Genomic DNA, 18188 nt, shown 5'->3' with positions numbered 1-18188 from the left:
GTTAAAGACAGAGAGAATCTTAAAAGCAGCAACAGATAGGCAAAATTTATAAGGGAGCACCCATAAGATTTTCAGCTGATTTCTCAACAGAAATTTTGCAGCCAGAGGGATTGGAAGGAAGTATTCAAAGTGATGAAAAGTAGGGACCTACAACCAAGACTATTCCATACAGCAAGGCTATCATTTAGAATCAAAGGACAGATAAAGAGCTTCCCAGACAAGAAAGAGTTAACGGAGCTCATCACCACCAAACCAGTGTTACAAGGAATGTTAGAGGAACTTTTTTAAGATGTGGGTGGGGAGATCAAAATTATGAATAATAAAATGGTAATAGCTACATATCTATCAACAATTACTTTTAATGTAAATGGATTAAATGAGCCAATCAAAAGACATAGGAGGGCTGAATAAATAAGAAAACAAAAGCCTCACATATGCTGCCTACAAAAGAATCACTTCAGATTAAAAGACACACACACACACACACACACACACACACAGATGGAAAGTAAAGAGATGGAAAAAGATATTTCGTAAAAATGGAAATGAAAAGAAAAAAAAAAGCTGGAGTAGCCATATTTATACCAGACAAAATAGACTTTAAAACAAAGACTATATAAAACAAAAGACAGAGAAGGACTCAGTAATCCACTTCTGGGTATTTATCTGAAAAAACCCAAAACTATACTTTGAGGGGACATGTGCATTCACCTGTTCATTGCAGCATTTTTTACAAAGACCAAGATGTGGAGGCCGCCTGGGTGCCCATCCATGAAAGAATGCATAAAGAGGAGGTGGTACATATATACAATGGAATATTGCTCAGCCATGGAAGGGAATGGGTTGTTGCCATCTGTGGCAGCATGGATAGACCTGGAGGGGTACTGAGTAGAGTGTCAGAGAACAACAGATGCAGTGTGATTTCACTTATATGTGGAATCTAAAGAACAAAACAAACAAACAAAGCAGAAGCAAACTCATAGTTACAGAGAACATTTTGATGGTTGCCAGGTTGGAGGGGGTTGGCGGTGTGGGTGAAAAAAGGGAAGGGATTAAGAGGTACAAATTGGTTGTTACAAAGTGGTCATGCGGATGTAAGGTATAGCATAAGAAATATAGTCAATAATATTGTAATAACTGTGTGTGGTGTCAGATGGGTACTTGATTTGTTGGGTTGATAGATGGGAGGGGCTTGGGGGCAGGGTGAAAAAGGTGAAGGGATTAAGAAGTACAATTTGGTAGTTACAAAATAGTCATGGGGGTGTAAAGTAAAGCATAGGGAATATAGTCAATGATATGATAATAACTATGTGTAGTGTCAGGTGGGTACTAAACTAGTCAGGGAGAATCACTTCTTAAATTATATAAATGTCTAGCCACTATGCTGTACATATGAAATTAATATAAATGATATTGAATGTCAACTGTAGTTGAAAAATTTAAAAGAGGTGGGGGGTGAATCGGGAATAAGAGGTCCAAATGTCCAGGTATAAAACAAATAAGTCATAGGGATGTAATGTACAGCATAGGGAATATAGTCAATAATATTGTGATAGCATGATATGGTGTCAGATGGTTGCTGGACTTATCATGGTGATCACTTCTTTAGGTTTATAAATGATAAACAATTATGGTGTACCCCTGAAACTCATATAATATTGTATGTTAGCTACATTTTTAATAAAAATATTTTTAAAACTGCATGACCATTTACAGAAATGAGCACAATTGTCATGAATCTTAAACTTTTTATTTTGTTATGAATATACTTGTGTAAAACACATATATTAAGCAAATCTCTTTGTTTTCTTTTCTCTCTTATTCTCTTCTCATGTAACATAAGCTGTATCAACTGTAGATTAGTATTTAAATATTAGTTTTGCATCATAGTACTCAAGTTATGGAATATCAGAAAAGAAGTAAACATTATTCAAGGACTTTATATGTTTTTCTGGGGAAGGGCTTTGTACATTTTTAGTTGTACACAGGATAGTAGTTATGTTAGGCAGAATTATGATCTTGTTATTGTCCTTATTTGCAGATTAAGTATGGTTTAAGGACATGTATATAGATGCCAAGTTGACAAATGATAGAGCTTTGATGGCTAATTTTATGTGTCAGTTTGGACTAAGGGATGCCCAAATAGCTGGTAATGCATTATTTCTGGAAGTGTCTGTGAGGGTGTTTCTGGAAAAGGTTAGTGTTTGGATCAGCAGCCTGAGTTAAGACGATCTCCCTTACCAATGCACCAAGGGCTTGAATAGAACAAATAGATGGAGGAAGAGCAAACTTTCTCTCTTTGCTTGAGCTGGGACATCCATCTTCTCCCACCCTTGTACATGGTGCTCCTGGTTTGTAGGCCTTCAGACGTGGAATGAATTAAACCACCAACCTTCCTGGTTCTTCAGCTTGCAGACGGCTGTCTTCCATTAGTATCAGACCTGTCCTCAGGACCCAAGGACGCTGACACTGACTCCCCACATTTATGTGCACAGAAGCAAACCCTGCCATAGTGCTCAGATTTTGCTGTGGTTCTCCACCTGGCTGTGTCTGCAACCACCTGGTGGGTTATTTCAGTTGCTTTTTCAAAATAGAGATGCTGCCTCCTGGAGATTCTGGTTAAGGTGGTCTGAGGTGATGTGCCAACATCAGTAGTTTTTAATTTAATTAGAATGTGAGGCATTCTAATGAGAACCACTGTGGGTTCAAGCTGCCACAAATATGTAGACTGAGACTTTAACTTCACTGAGAAGTAGTCTACACATCTACTTGTCGGAAGGAAGACAGTACTCTATAAGGGAGAGAGAGCACCAGGGCACCACTCTCAACCTCCAGCCACATTCAAACCAGGTGTTAACTCCACTCTGGAGCCTGCTTTCTGGGCCCAGAGAAGAAACAAGAAGCCTGCAGGGGCAGCACTGAGCTTTCAGCCAGTGACTGAGTCCCTGATGCACCCAAGGCCCAACAGGCGTGTAGAATCAGAATTTTCCAGGGGATATTCAGAGCAGATCCCTCAGCAAGCACAGCTTCTAAATTTGTCCTCGCGAGTGATTAATCTGTTTAAGCAAATTCCTCGAGCATAATTAAGATGCTCTAATCAAGGAAAGAGATTGTTATGCACCAGCCTCGGGCACTGATTTGGTGGCAGGAGCTCATGACCAAAAGGCCTCAATAACCTAGCAGAACCGGTGAAGGTGACAGAGGGGGCTTAGCCAGGCAGAGAGGAGAAGCAGGCAGCCGTGGGGTCGCCAATGTTGGAATGTCGAAGGAGATAAGGCTGTGAAGGCAAAGGGGTCAACCAATGGAACACTGCTGAGCGTCAAGGACAAGGAGCCTTGAGGTCATACCTCCAGATTTGGGGTTCAAGTTATTAATGGCTTTGGGAATGGCAGCAGTGTGTGTGGAAATGGTGCTCTTCCAGAAGAAATAGCTCAAGGCAGGTGAGAGTTGGCTACTTGGTCCCTGGGGACTTCCAAGGCTGGGAAACTAGTATTAGGGTCCCTTGGGGAATATTAAAGGCAGGGGGGCTGGGGAGCAGGGCTGACCCTCAGCATGTGTCTCCCTCCTTGGGGAGTAGAGTTAGATGATGATGCCCCGTTAAGTGAGTGACAAGGATATATTCAAGTCCTAGCATCACTCTGGCATTGGCTTCATCCCCATTTGGGCTGGGCACGGGGGCTGTTGTTACCATGCACATATTCCTGAAGGGACACTCTGACTTTCCCACTGGCCCCAGGTATCAAATTACAATTTGATCCCTTGCACAAAATAGTGCAGGGAGACTGGGGGAGAAGGCAGGAAAAGGCAGGGTGGGGGCTTTTAATATTTCTAACTTCATCTCTGTCTCTGTTTCCATCTGAGCCCACCACAGACCCTGGCGACCTTTCTTTTCACGGTGCTGTGTCACTCAGGGCCTCTGGATAACACTGCACCTAGTTAGTCCCTTCCTACAAACCAGCCACCCCAGATCAGGTCAAGTCACTGATGAAAACGTTCAGCTCGCAGTGGGTGCTCTAATTTTCTTTTTAGCCCGCAAGAGGCCCATTAAATGAAGCACTCTTGACATCCTAGGTTCTTAAAGCAGAAACAGCTCATAAGACTATGTGGTCAGAATAAGAATACTGGTGGGGTATTTGTCCTAGCTCTATGGAGCACCCCTATGGTATGAACAAGGGGGAGTGAAGTGAGGACACTGCCAACACAGAGAAGGGCATGAGCACAAGCATCTCTTCCGCCTGTCACGTATTCCATGGCTCAGTTCCCTGCTGGGGAATTACCTGCCCTTCCAAGACACTGGGACATTGTTTCTGAATTCAGGTGCCAGGTTAAGCAGAGGTAAGTGGAGTAAAGTGTGTGAGGCCAGTGTCAACAGGCTAGAGATGAGTTGTCTAGGAGTTCAAGGTAGATACTCAGCTGGCAGGGAAAGGAAGTGCTTCGTCCTGGAGAAGGGTCAAGTCTCTCTTCGAGCTGGGGACTCAACAATGGGGTAAAATGCACACCCTCTAAGATCCCTGCCTTTCTTGCCATCCCCACTACTGGAGTTAATCTTCTCTGTTCCCCGATTCAAGGGCTCCTTTGAGTAGCTCACACGGTCCTGATTCCTAGTCAGATGTTTTCTAAGGTTTGTTGACTAATATTGAAGACAGCTTCCAAATCCCTAAAGAGGGCAGTGATGGAACAATGTCAACAGCATTAATGCTGTACAAACACAAGAAACGATTAACTCAAATATCTAAATACAAATTCTCTGTTTTGGTACTGAGTACAGATGAAAATGCTCTGCTACTTTTAACTTCTGAAAGGTAGTGAGAGCTAGCAACATTATTAAATAACCACAAACATTTTCCCCTGGAAAAATCCATCAGGGTGCCATGTACTGATCCTGCTTTTTTTTTTTGTTTTTGGTAAATTGACTATGCTAACTCTGTTCCCTGCCTCCCCCACCCCTACCACCCCCTGCCACCCTCCAGTGGGATATCTTGCCTCCTGAAGTATGTATCTCTCTAGTCCTGACAGGCTTGAAGTGTGCTGTCATCACTGGACAGACACAGAGGGCTGATAGCAGGGCATATGTGTGGTCTGATCAGCAGGTTTCAGCTCTGCCCACCTTTCAGGCTGACAGCCTAGCTCCTCTCAAGGTCAGAGCCCAGTGTACTCAGCTGAGCAAAACATATGGTCCCTCCTCAGGAGCTTTTGACATTCTGGGCTGGAGCTGACTGAAAAATACCAAATTATAACACCTTACTCTTTGGGTCAGGCACACCAAATAGAGAGGCTTAGAGCATGGAAAAAACTATGGTTTCTTCCCCACCATCCATTTCAAACCAACTTAAGACTATTTTGGTGCCATAAACAAAGACATAAATATCCTATGCCAGATATCTTCCATTTGCTGTCCTTTTCCACTCTTCATCTTGCTCTGTGTCCTGGGAGACTAAATGAACTGACTGTTAGAAGTTCTCTTATTCTTGGTTTCCAGTTGGGCTTGGACAATGGGTAAGGCACAGGAGATGAGAGGCAGGTAGGAGAGTGAAGGTGGTGTCACTGTGGGCTGATTATGGCTCCCTGTCACTCGCCTTCTCCACCTGTCTCTACCTTTCCAGGACCTAGAGCTTTTGGGCCTGGGAGGGAGGGGATTACAAGGCCCACTCTTACTAGACCCGAACTATATTTTGTGGTCTCCCTACAGCTTTATAAATAGTTCCCTTATTAAACTCAAGTTGGCCCAGTTTGATTGTGCCATCTATTTCCTCCTGAGACTTAACTAATAAAATATTATAAGTCAAATTTACTTTAAAATGTTTCTTTTGGCACTCAGTTTTGATGCCTTAAAAATAAGTACATTTGGTATCCACTGGATGCCTTAACAATAACCCGAGTTTGACAAACTGCAAGCAAGCAGCATCTTGCCTCGGCATACCCCATACCTCTTGCTAAGCAGCCACGAGCTCAGCACCAGCAGTAGCCTGCCTCAGTTCACAGCTTGGCCTCTCCCAGGCACCTCTAGACCCAGCACAAGTGGCAACCATCTCAGATTACTTTGTAACCCATATCAAGTGGCTCTGGGCAGGACACAGGCAGTGGCTGACCTTAGCCTTCATAAGAACCCCTCCCCAAAGACCCCAGAACCAACACACCTGGTGGCCAGCTTCAGGCCACACCAGAGCACCACCCAACCACCTGCACAAACAACACACCCAAAAGGCAGACTTGGAAGGCACCAGAGCAAACCCTGCCCCATAGGGTCAGCCCCTGCACAACAGCTCCTCCACTGTAGTCATGGCCAGCCCTCACAACCAGTCAGCTTCAGGGTCAGTCCCTCCCATTGCAGTGCCAACAGCAATCAAGAGTCAACTACAAGGGCCGGCCGAGTGGTTCAGTGGGTTAAGAGCTCTCTCAAGAATGTGAGCTCTGAGCAACAGGGTCACCGGTTCGATTCACAGCCTGAGCTGAGCTGCCACTAAGCTGCCAACAGGTGGCAGGATGGCTCAGCTAAAAAAAAACAACAACAAAAAACAAAAAAAAACAAAAACAAAAACAAAAAAGAGTCAACTACAACTGGAGGGCACACACAACCCACATAAGGGACACACCTGGGTCACCCAGCTTGGGTGTTGAGGGAGATTGTAGTACTTGGCCCCACAGGGCACCTACTACATAAGGCACTCTACTAAGAACAGGAGACATAGCAGCTCTTCCCAATATGTAAGAACAAGCACAGGGGGGCAGCCAAAATGAGGAGACAAAGAAACATGTCCCAAATAAAATAAAAGAACAAAGCTTCAGAAAAAGAACTAAACAAGGGCCGGCCAAGTGGCGCGATGGTTAAGAACTGGCTTAGGGTGCCAGAGGGCCCCGGTTCGGATCCCACATATGAGGGCCAGTGACACTGCCCTCCACAGCTAAGATGCTGAACAACAGCTCAACCTGGAGCTGGGCTGCTGTGAGTTGCACGCAACGGCATAGGCTGCAGCCCCTGTGGCAGTGGGTTGTCATGGGCTACCGTGTGTAGTCAGCAGCCAGCTTGAGCGGCCAGGAGCCGCAGTGAGCAGCCATCCAGAAGCCGGCGACTGATCTGCCTCGCCCAGGAAGAGCATAATGATGGTGCCAACTTGGGCCAGTGAAGCAATGTCCTCCACAACTAGACTGAAGAACAAAAGGACAGCAATTTGTCTGTTTCCCTTCTCCCAATTCCCCAGCACTGTTCCCATTCCCCAATTCCCCAGTAAAAAAAAAAATCTTAAAAAAAAAAAGAACTAAACAAAATGGAGAAAGCAATCTACCAGATGCAGAGTTCAAAACACTGGTTATCAAGATGCTCAGTGATCTCAGGGAGAGCTTCAACAAAGAGATAGAAAACATAAAAAAGAACCAGAAAGAAATGAATACAATAACTGAAATGAAGAATACTTAGAGGGAATCAACAGCAGATTAGATGAAGCAGCAGATTGAATCAGTGATTTGGAAAATAAGGTAGCAGAAAACACTCAATTAGAACAGCAGAAAGAAAAGAGAATCCAAAAAAATGAGGAGAGTTTAAGGGGCCTCTGTAACAATATTAAGTGTAACAATTCACATCACAGGGGTACCAGAAGGAGAAAAGAGAACGCAATGGATTGAGAACCTATTTGAAGAAATAATGACTGACAAGTTTCCTAACCTAGCAAAGGAAATAGACAAACAAGCCCAGGAAGCACAGAGAGTCCCAAACAAGATGAACCCAAAGAGGCTCACACAAAGACACATTAGAATTAAAATGCCAAAGCAAGAATCTTAAAAGCAGCAAGAGAAAAGCAATCAATTACCTACAAGGAAGCTCCCATAAGGCTATCAGCTGATTTCTCAACAGAAACTTTCCAATCCAAAAGGGATTGGCAAGAAGTATTCAATATAATGAAAAGCACTTAAAACCAAGATTATTCTACCCAGCAACGCTATCATTTATAATCGAAGGACAGATAAAGAGCTACCCTGACAAGAAAATCTAAAGGAGTTCATCACCACCAAACCAGTATTATAAGAAATGTTAAAGGGACTTCTTTAAGAAGAAGGAAAAAAAAGATAAAAGATATGAACAATAAAATGGCAATAACTGCATATCTATCAACAATTACTTTAAATGTAAATGGATTAAATGCTTTTAATCAAAGACATAGGGTGGCTGAATAACTAAGAAAACACGACCCTTACATATGCTGCCTACAAGAGGCTCATTTCAGATCGAAAGACACACACAGCCTGGAAGTAAAGGGATAGAAAATAATATTTCATGAAGAAAGAAACAAACAAGAAACGAGGTAGCAATAACTTATACCAGACAAAATAGACTTTAAAACAAAGGCTATAACAAGAAACAAAGAAGGACCCAGTAATCCCACTTATGGGTACTTATCCAAAGAATTCCAAAACACTAATTTGAAAAGATATATGCATCTATATGTTCATTGCAGCATTGGTTACAATAGCCAAGATATGGAAGCAACCTAGATGTCTGTCAATAGATGAATGGATAAAGAAGAAGTGGTACATATATACAATGGACTATTACTCAGCCATAAAAACAAATGAAATCTTGCCATGAGTAAAAATGTGAATGGACCTCGAGGGTATTATGCTAAGTAAAAGAAGTCAGACAGAGAAAGACAAATACCACATGGTTTCACTTACATGTGGAATCTAAAAACCAAAATAAGCAAACAGAAACAGACTCCTAGATACAGAGAACATTTTGATGGTTGACAGATGGGAAGGGGTTGGGGAGATGCGTGTAAAAAGGTGAAGGGATTAAGAAGTACAAATTTGTAGTTACAAAATAGTCAAGGGCAGCAGTTCTCAACCTTCCTAATGCCGCAGCCCCTTAATACAGTTCCTCATGTTGTGGTGACCCCAACCATAAAATTATTTTCGTTACTACTGTATAACTGTAATTTTGTTATTGTTATGAATTGTAATGTAAATATCTTTTTGTTTTCTGATGGTCTTAGGCGACCCCTGTGAAAGGGTCGTTTGACCCCCAAAGGGTTCGCGACCCACAGATTGAGAACCACTGGATGGGGATGTAATGTGTAACATAAGGAATATAGTCAATAATATTGTAATAACTATGCATGGTGTCAGATGGGTTAGATTTATCGGGGTGAATACTTCCTAAGTTATAAAATGTCTAATCACTATGTTGTATACCTGAAACTAATATAATATTGTATGTCAACTGTAATTTATAAATAAATAAATAAATAAAAATAACCTTAGTTTTTTTCTTGGGTGAATCCAGTGCCTCAAGTGAGGGCCACTTTGTAATGCAAACAGGAGGCAAAAGCATCTATCCCTACGTCAGACACCAGGGCAGGTGTGCTAAAATGTGGAAAGCTATGGGCAACGAAAGTAGAAGAAAAGGATGGCAATAATCAAAGGCAAAAAAACCCAATATAGAATTGTACACTTGAAACCTATGTAATTTTACTAACCATCATCACCCCAATAAATTTAATTTTTAAAAAAGAATCAGTACTATTAGAAAAATTCAAAAATGATTGCAATTTCTAATTTAGTTTTACCAAAGATCATAAATCTATTGGGTTGTCGGAGAAGTCATTATGTATTTTTTAATGTTTTTCATTGCAAAAATGCATCATGACTTTTCCGATAGCCCAATAATTAAACAAAAATAATTAGGATTGCAGCACTGCCTGCTGACACACTGTAAGGCACCTAAAACATTGTAAAGAAATAGGCAAATGATCACACTTTGTAATGTGTGTGCTCACTTACAAATCCATCCATACATTTGCTCTCTTTTTATGCCAGGGTCTTTTTGCTTCCTGCAGAAACAAAACAGAGGCTAGTGCCCTCTCCACAGTGAAAGATGTGTCAGTCTACAATACACCTTCCGATTTCCTGGGTCAGAGGCAGAGTTCAGTTGGCTCCTCGAGGGCAGAAATGAGGCCTTTCTTCCTGTTATCACCCACAGAAAGTTCAAGCCCTCGCTTTCAGTGACTCTGCATTTGCTGAGTGGATGGATAAATAAATCTGTGACAGAGTGAAGCTCTATCACCTTTCAAGACAGAGTCACGCTGCTCAAAGGTTTTTTTCCGGGTCCTAATAAATGTTGTATTACTTCCAAATCTGATATAAAATGTTGTGTGTCACAACAGTGATGAAGTTTCTAAGTCCTTTTTCCCAAATCTAAAAACTGAAGCGTTTTAGTCAACAGGACAAGGCACAACCCGCTTCAGCTGCCTCAGGATTTTCTGACAATTACACTTTTTAAAACATTCTCTTATATCTGGAACCAAGCAAGAGCCGCTGGGTAAAATGGGTAGCTGTCCCCCCTCAGAGGAGAACTTTCTTTTGTTTTCATTTAGAATCAGTGGTTACCAATCTTTTTGTATATGGGCCAATTCAGGAAAAGGGAAAATTTACCAATGACTTATTTTTTTTATCCAAAATAAGAAAAGAAAACAAAACAAAACAAAAACCCTTGTTGAGTCCCAAAGAAGGAAAATTGTTTTATTTTTTTCCACTTGGTTTACCTACTTTATTAAACAGAAGAATGTTGGTAAGAAAATTAACACAGCTTTTTAGCCAGTAAACTGTTCCTCTTTGGAAATATTTGAGAAGTAGACACATGAAGGAGGCATTTTACTTTTTTGTTTAATTAATAAACTTTATTGTTCATACTGGTGTTAGGTTTACAGAAAAATTGAGCAGTAAGTACAGAGACTTCCCACATAGCTCCTCATTGTTCTAACCCCTCTTCCTGCATTGTTATGGTATCTTTGTTACAATTGGTGAACTGATATTGATACATGATTTTTCATTAAAGTTCATAATCCACCTAAGAGTTCACTTTCTGTGGTGCTCCTTCTCTGGGTTTTGACAAATGCACAATGTCGTATAACCAACGTTACAGTATCACACACAATAGTTTCACAGAATAGTAAAAATTCTGTGCTTCACCTGTTTATTCCTTCCCCAACCTAATCCTTTCACTGTCTCTATGCTTTTGCCTTTTCTAGAATGTCATTTAGTTGAAATCATACAGTCTGCAGCCTTTTTAAATAGGCTTCATTCACTTTGTAATATGCATTTAAGTCCCTCGTCTTTACTTGGCTTGACAACTCATTTCTTATCTCTGTATAATATTCCATTGTGTAGATGTACCATGGTCTGTTTATCCATTCACTTATTGGAGAACATCTTGGTTGCTTCCAGTTTAAGGCATTCATTCATTCATCTGTTTATTATTTAGCTTCTACAAACATTCATATGCAGGCTCTTGTATGGATATAAGTTTTCAAATCATTTGGGTAAATATCTAAGAAGACAATTGTTGGATCGTATGGTAAACCTATGCTTAGTTTTGTAAAAAACTTTCAAACTGTCCCAAAATGGCTGTACCATTTTCATTCCCACTACCAGTGAATGAGAGTTCCAGTTGCTCCACATTTTCGTCAGCATTTGGTACGTCAGTGTTTTGGATTTGAGCCATTCTAATAGGAAAATAGCTGTATCTCATTGGTGTATTAATTTGCAAGTCCTTAATGACATATGATGTTGAGCATCATATCATATGCTTGCTTACCGTATTTCCCCATGTATAAGACGCACCATTTTTCGAAAAATTTGGGGCCTTAAAAACTGGGTGTGTCTTATACAGTGGTTGTAGATTTTTTTACAGCGATGAGGATTTGTATGAATTTTATGATGAATAAAACTTGAGTTCAATAACTTTATGTAATACATTTTTTTTCAAATTTCAGACCCCAAAATTAAGGTGCATCTTATACATGGGTACCATCTATCTATCCTGTTTTGTGAGGTATCTGTTCAGATCTTTTGCCTACTTCTTAATTGGGTTGTTTTCTTGTTGAGTTTCAAGAATTATTTCTATAGTTTGGATATAAGTCTTTCATCAGATAATGTGTTTGCAAATATTTTCTCCCAGTCTATGGCTTGTATTTTTATTCTCTTAAAATGTTTTTGGGCCGGCCGAGTGGCTCAGTTGATTAAGAGTTGGCTTGGGAGCACGAGCTCTGAGCAGCAGGGCCACCAGTTCGGTTCCCACATGGGCCAGTGACGCTGCGCCTTCTACAGCTAAGGTTGTGAACAACAGCTCCACCTGGAGCTGGGCTGCTGTGAGTAGTGATTGGCTGGCGATGGCGTAGGCTGCAGTGGGTCTGCAGTGGGCTGTCGTGAGCTACTGTGAGTGGCCAGCAGCTAGTGTGAGTGGCCAGCAGCCGGCTTTAGCTGCCGTGAGCTGCCGTGAGCGGCTGTCCAATGGCCAGCGAGTGACTGCCTCAGCCGGGAAGAGTGCAATGATCATAATACTAACATGGACCAGTGAAGCAACATCCTCCACAACTAGACTAAAAAACAAGGACAGCATCTTGTCTGTTTCCCTTCCCCGATTCCGCAACGCTGTTCCCCTTCTCCAATTCCCCAATAAAATCTTAAAAAAAACACCAAAACCCCAAAAAACGTTCTTACTTTAACCATTATATTTGTTTATAGCATTTTAGAATTTAAAAAATTTGTTCAAATGTAGTATCTCATTGCATTCACAAAATGAACCCTGCAAGTAGATGTTATAGTGCCTATATTAGAGATATAGGAACACAGAGGTGAGGTGATTTGATTCTGGTCACACAGAGGCTCCGGATGGACTGGGGGAAAAGGGCTGCCCAATCAATGGGCTGTTTGGTTGTCTGTTGTATGCTGGCACTGTACTAGCTGGGTGCTGCAGGGCTGTGCAAAATGGCTCCCTCTCCTCCCAACTTGGCTCCCTGGCTCCTGGGGTGTCTTTTTTCTGCTTGTGCTGGGCTGAGCATTTACATCAAAGAGGATCCTGGTTGTTAGAGATCCCACATCTGGCGGTCCTTACCCCACATCCTTCTCACGGAGTAATCTTCCCCACCAGTTCTCAGCCTCCACCTTGGAGTGCATGTCCCACTTGGGAGCAGCTACTTTGAGAAAGAGATTTCAAAACGTTGTGTTCAGAGTCCAAGGTGATTGTCCTGAATACTCCCTCTCCTCCTTTGGCAAAACAAACAAACAAACAAACAAACAAACAAACAAATAAACAATAAACCCCCCCAAAATAAGCAGCAACAAACAATACTAAAATAAAAACGTGAAACACTCTCTCCTTATGAACAGACACACTGCATTTTGGCTCAGTTGTGAACACGTTTATTAGAGGTTGCTGATCACCATCTTACCCTTAGTCTCAGCCTCTCAGGAGGACGCCATCCCTGGAGACTCATTGGCACGTGAGGAAGCTGCATGAACTCTTTCAGTGTGTTACCAGTGTAGTAAAGGGATCACGATGATAACTCTCAATATGGAAAAATCCCAACAACATCGTCTAGATACAGGGGCCCACTTGCCAACTTCTACCCACCTGGATGGCCAGGTACAGCCGAAGGCCGTGTTGGGGTCTCTGAGTTTCACATCTTTCCTGAGCCCAGAGATGTAAGGACCTTTTCTTCTAGTTCTTGGTGAATGAGATTAAATAAAGACAGCATTAATGATATAAAGAATTTACTGGAGTGGTTAGTGCTGTGGGTCATGTCAATAGGAATTTGGCAGCCTCTGTGAGGGTTAATCTGAGAGGAATAATCAAGAGTTGACATTGTTTTTTAGAAAGCAAAATTGCCTCATTCTGGTTATACCAATTGTTATTGGTTTTCCTGTCTGCAAAAATCTCACAGTAATTCCAGTGGAGTTGTTTACAGAAGTGGAAAAATCTGACTCTTTGATACCATGTTTCACTTGCAAAACCCTATGATGACACTCAAAGTCCTTCCAAGCAAAGAAAACTGTCCTCGAAACTAAGGGAGAAGTTATCTGGAAACTTCCTCAGTAAGGTTATTTATGTTCATTGGGCTAATAGTTTTCATCCAGTAATACATTTAAATTGCTTTTTATTTTACAGTTATGCTTCACTATCACATTTCCGAATGTTGCTTCTCTTCCTCTGTACAGCAGGTAATATGCTCAAGTATGCGATGACAACGTTGTTTTTTAGAAGTCATTTGAAGTAGACCCGGTCTCAGCTATCTCAGGAGAATAGTCTCTGGCTGGTAATCCTAGCCAAGTGGGAAATACAAGTGAACTCAGGCCATCTGGTAGTCCCCCTCTCTCTGGTCCCCTGGAGTCCTTGCTGCAGGGTGATGGTGTGGCTATTGATCTGGGAAGTGCCAGCCTCTGGTGGTGTGTGAGAAATAGGTCCCCAGCTTGGGTATAAGACATGCAAGGAGGTTGAGAGGAGTTTCCCTTCAAAGGACTTTTAAACTGAATCACACTTACCTGATACGGATGTCAAAGAAGAGGTGTAGCAGAGGCTGCTCAGTGAAGCTGGCAGCTCATGGGCAACTGGGAGAAAAAAAAAAAGTATTCTTTTTAAAACTGGAAAAGGTGGATCAGGCTGTTGAGTGAATTTGAAGCACATATAATTCTATTTGAGCATCTTGGGTAATGAGTCTAACATAAGTGCTACAAAATACTAGTGTTATTTCTAAAAACAGAGGTAAAGAGGGTGGGAGGAGAAGTGCCAATCTCTTAGCTTTTATTTTGCATGCTGGGGACACAAGAAGGTCCGTCATTGTTTACGGGAAAAACGGACCACCCTGCTGCCGGATTTTCAAACCGAGAACTGTAAGTGTATATGGTACATATTAAAGGTAAATGGTTTAAGCTAAAATGGGGTTAACATTCAAGTTAAAATGTTTTAACTTTAACATAAAATTGACTAGGAAGAAAATGAAAGGGACCAAGGAGTGTGGGTTGTGTTGCTCATCTGCAGCAGTTTAATCTCGAAAACCTGTGCTGCTCCATGTCTTAAAGGATTGTGATGGCAGCCAGTGCCCCTCGGCAGGGAGAGGTGACCCACTGGGAGAAAACAACGGTTTCCTGCTCTGTGACTGGGGTGTCTTCCAGAACCCTACCTGCTGTGCAATCTTGCCACATGGTTGGTTCTGTCTTGTCTTTGACTGCGGGTGAAGGCATGCTCTTCCCCAGGAAATATTATTCATCAGCTAATTTATGACTCAGTTCATCTTGCCACCACCAATTACGGGTGCTGCTCTCTGCAGTAGGCTCAAAAGCTGGGACAGATTCTATCTAAAATAGATCTTTGGCTGAGGAGCAGGTGGTGGTGGCGGCAGGCTAGAATGTCACACAAAGGCAACTCGAAGAGAAAAGTGAACACCCGGACCAGAAAACCATTTGTTTTTTAAAAGAAGGCATATGGAATATTGGATGTGTGGGTAGGAGTGAAAGAGGAAACCAAAAAAAGTAATTCACATGGATAAATGCCCACATATAGAAGAAAAAAAAAATCTCGGTCCCATTCCAGTTTGAACGGTATCCTAGAGAGGACTGTGGCATGTTTAACCGTCAGCCCCTGGGCATTCCTGTTCAAATTTCAGGCGCCATGTCAGGTGGGCTCGTGGAGGTGTTTGAAGACCTGCCTTACTGTTTCAGCCACAGTCTTCAGCACACAGTGGGTCCCCAGGAGATGTCGCTCCATACGTGACTCAGTCATTTAAAATAAGGTCTTTGGGAAGTGGGGGGAGAAAGACCAATAACGTCTGACAACACAGATCTCATTGACAGTCTTCGGGGTCCACAAACCGATGCCCAATGAACTTCAAGTTTAACGATTTAATTTTCTAAAGCCTCTCTGAATTCTTCCATATTACAAAGCAATTTGCATACCTAAGAGAGGTCATCTTGCTTCTTAAAACAGATAATTTTGGAATTAAAAGAATTTCTTTAATTATTGATCCTTAAAAAGGGGGGTTTGATTTGGCTATACCAGGGGTCAGCAAACTGCGGCTCGTGAGCCACATGTAGCTCTTTGGGTACGTACACGTGGCTCTGAAGTAAAATTGAAAATGAAAATAAAACTATCATAGTTTCATTTATAAAATTTTTAAAGGATATTATTCACATAATGGTGATTTCATTTGTTTTATGGCTCTTGAGTAATTTTTAAATTGTTGTGAGGGACAGGATTGGCCCTTCTGTCTCAAAAGTTTGCCCACCCCTGGGCTATACTGACATGAACACATAGTTTAAAAAGTAGATACACAGCCTTCAATACACCCAAAAGGGAAGTAATCCCTCAGAATCCTGGATAAGAATAGGTATTTCCTGCATTAACTCCTTTTTTAAAGGCTGAGGATTAGCAAAGGAAGATTCACATGCCCAATTTAGAGCCAAATTGAAATGGCAGCAGCACACATTGAAAACAAGAACCCTTCACAACAGTTTGTTTTTACTCCAGGAATCCTCCTGGAGCAAGAGGTTTCTTGAGATATCACCCTTCCATAAAAACCTTAACAGTTATTCTCAATGGAGAAAAAAGTAAAAAAACAAAACAAAACAAAACAAAAAACCAGAGAAATCTAAAACAGCTTTTGGGGTATAGGGATGCCAAGATTGAAAAAATTAAATTTCAGCCATATGCAAGAATTGGGACTAAGGTGAAGAAAGGGGGTACAGCACAGGAAGAAAAAGGAAGTCAGAGAACCACACTAACTATCTGGCTACCAGAACTCTCTCTCCAATTAAGGCCAAATGCTCAAACTGTGCTGCTTGAACTGATGACTTCCAGTATTCCTCGGCCATGCAAAGGCTATAGCGGATAAGCTCTCTAACTGCATGACATCTGTCCTGGAATTGACACAGTCCGAATAGTCCATAACCCAGGACGCACATAAAGCAAACATACACTGATTTGCATCCTGGATCTTCCCCAAAGACTCTTACCACATTTTGTCAGTCTTGGGACATCTGTGGCGTTGTCTTAGCAGCACCTTCTTTTCTCGTGCCAAGATCTCTTGTATGAGAAAAAGCTTTAAGAGAATAAACATCTTTTCAAGTGGAAGAGTAAGTCACACCCATTTTTTTCTGTCTTCCAAATGCTGATTACCGTTTCACATGAGTTTGTATGGAACTTCTTCCTGACAGCCTTTGATTTCCATGCCCAACCGCATCTGTATTGCATTTCAGTGGAGACTCTCTACCCACCACTAGACTATAGACTCCCGAAAGGTTATCTTGTTGGTACTTCATAGGTATCCGATGTTAGACTTACAATGCAGATGTGAATGAGTGGATTCGTATAGGAACAAGGCATAAGCAATTGGATGGACATGAGGTGTGGGCAGCAGAATTTTTCCGGAACCAAAGCAAGGGAGGTGAAATAATTTTTATGAGCTTTGAAACAGAGAAGTGGAACAAGGTACACTGTTTTTAAGCAATTTTATTCTAACAATACAGTTTTGATTTTGATTAATATGCAATACAGGTTTAATGCAGGTGAGGCTAGCTAGCCTACCATCAGCATGTTAAATATTTCATATTCTATTTACAAAAAGCGTTTAGGTTTTCAAGGGTTCATGCAGAATATTGTTCTTATATTTTTTTATATACTGCTATAAACACCCAAGCCAAGATACAGTATGGGAGAAATAAAAATTTAAAATTACTATATAAAACACCTAAAGTTCTCCAGTATTTATCTTAAGGATTATATAATATCTTGGAGGAAAACAGTTTTTTAATTATATCAATACCTCCTATTAATTCCAATAAATGCTTCAAATTAGATGGTAACTCATTACCCATTTTTGTATCTACCAAGTATTAGATTTCTATTGTTTTTATATTTTTTTTCAGTGCTTACGTATTTATTTCTGGATGACATTAATTGTATCTAATTTGTCTTTTATAAGCACTACAGATATGCCCAATAGTAGAAAAGATTAGGAAAAAAATAATCATTTTACTTGAATATGTTTCTTGGAAATATGTTCAGGCTGGCTTTAAAACCATTTTAACTTTTAGACATGGAACTTTAAAGACCTATTTGTATAAACTTTCCCTTTTCCCCATTCATCCTCCATCATTCTCAAGACGCTTTCAATTCTCACATTGTTCTCTTCTGACTCTGCAATACACAACTTGAGACAAAATGATCTTTGGTGAAATTCGCTAGGGTAAAGGATCTCCAAGTAGAGTGAGCCTTAAAATAAAAATTACCATTTTCTCTTCCGGCAAGGGATTCATTTTATGCTTTAATTTTTGGCCTGTTAACCCAGAATTTCAGATTTTAAAAATCTTTCACACCGGCCTTCCAGAGGTCATCTAAAATTTTCTACCTTCTTCCTACATTAGAT

Source organism: Hipposideros armiger, unplaced genomic scaffold (assembly GCF_001890085.2).
Source record: "Hipposideros armiger isolate ML-2016 unplaced genomic scaffold, ASM189008v1 scaffold_154, whole genome shotgun sequence".
Classification (NCBI taxonomy): Eukaryota; Metazoa; Chordata; class Mammalia; order Chiroptera; family Hipposideridae; genus Hipposideros; species Hipposideros armiger.
The sequence above is the reverse complement of the archived record's forward strand: the minus strand, read 5'-3'. Positions refer to the sequence as shown.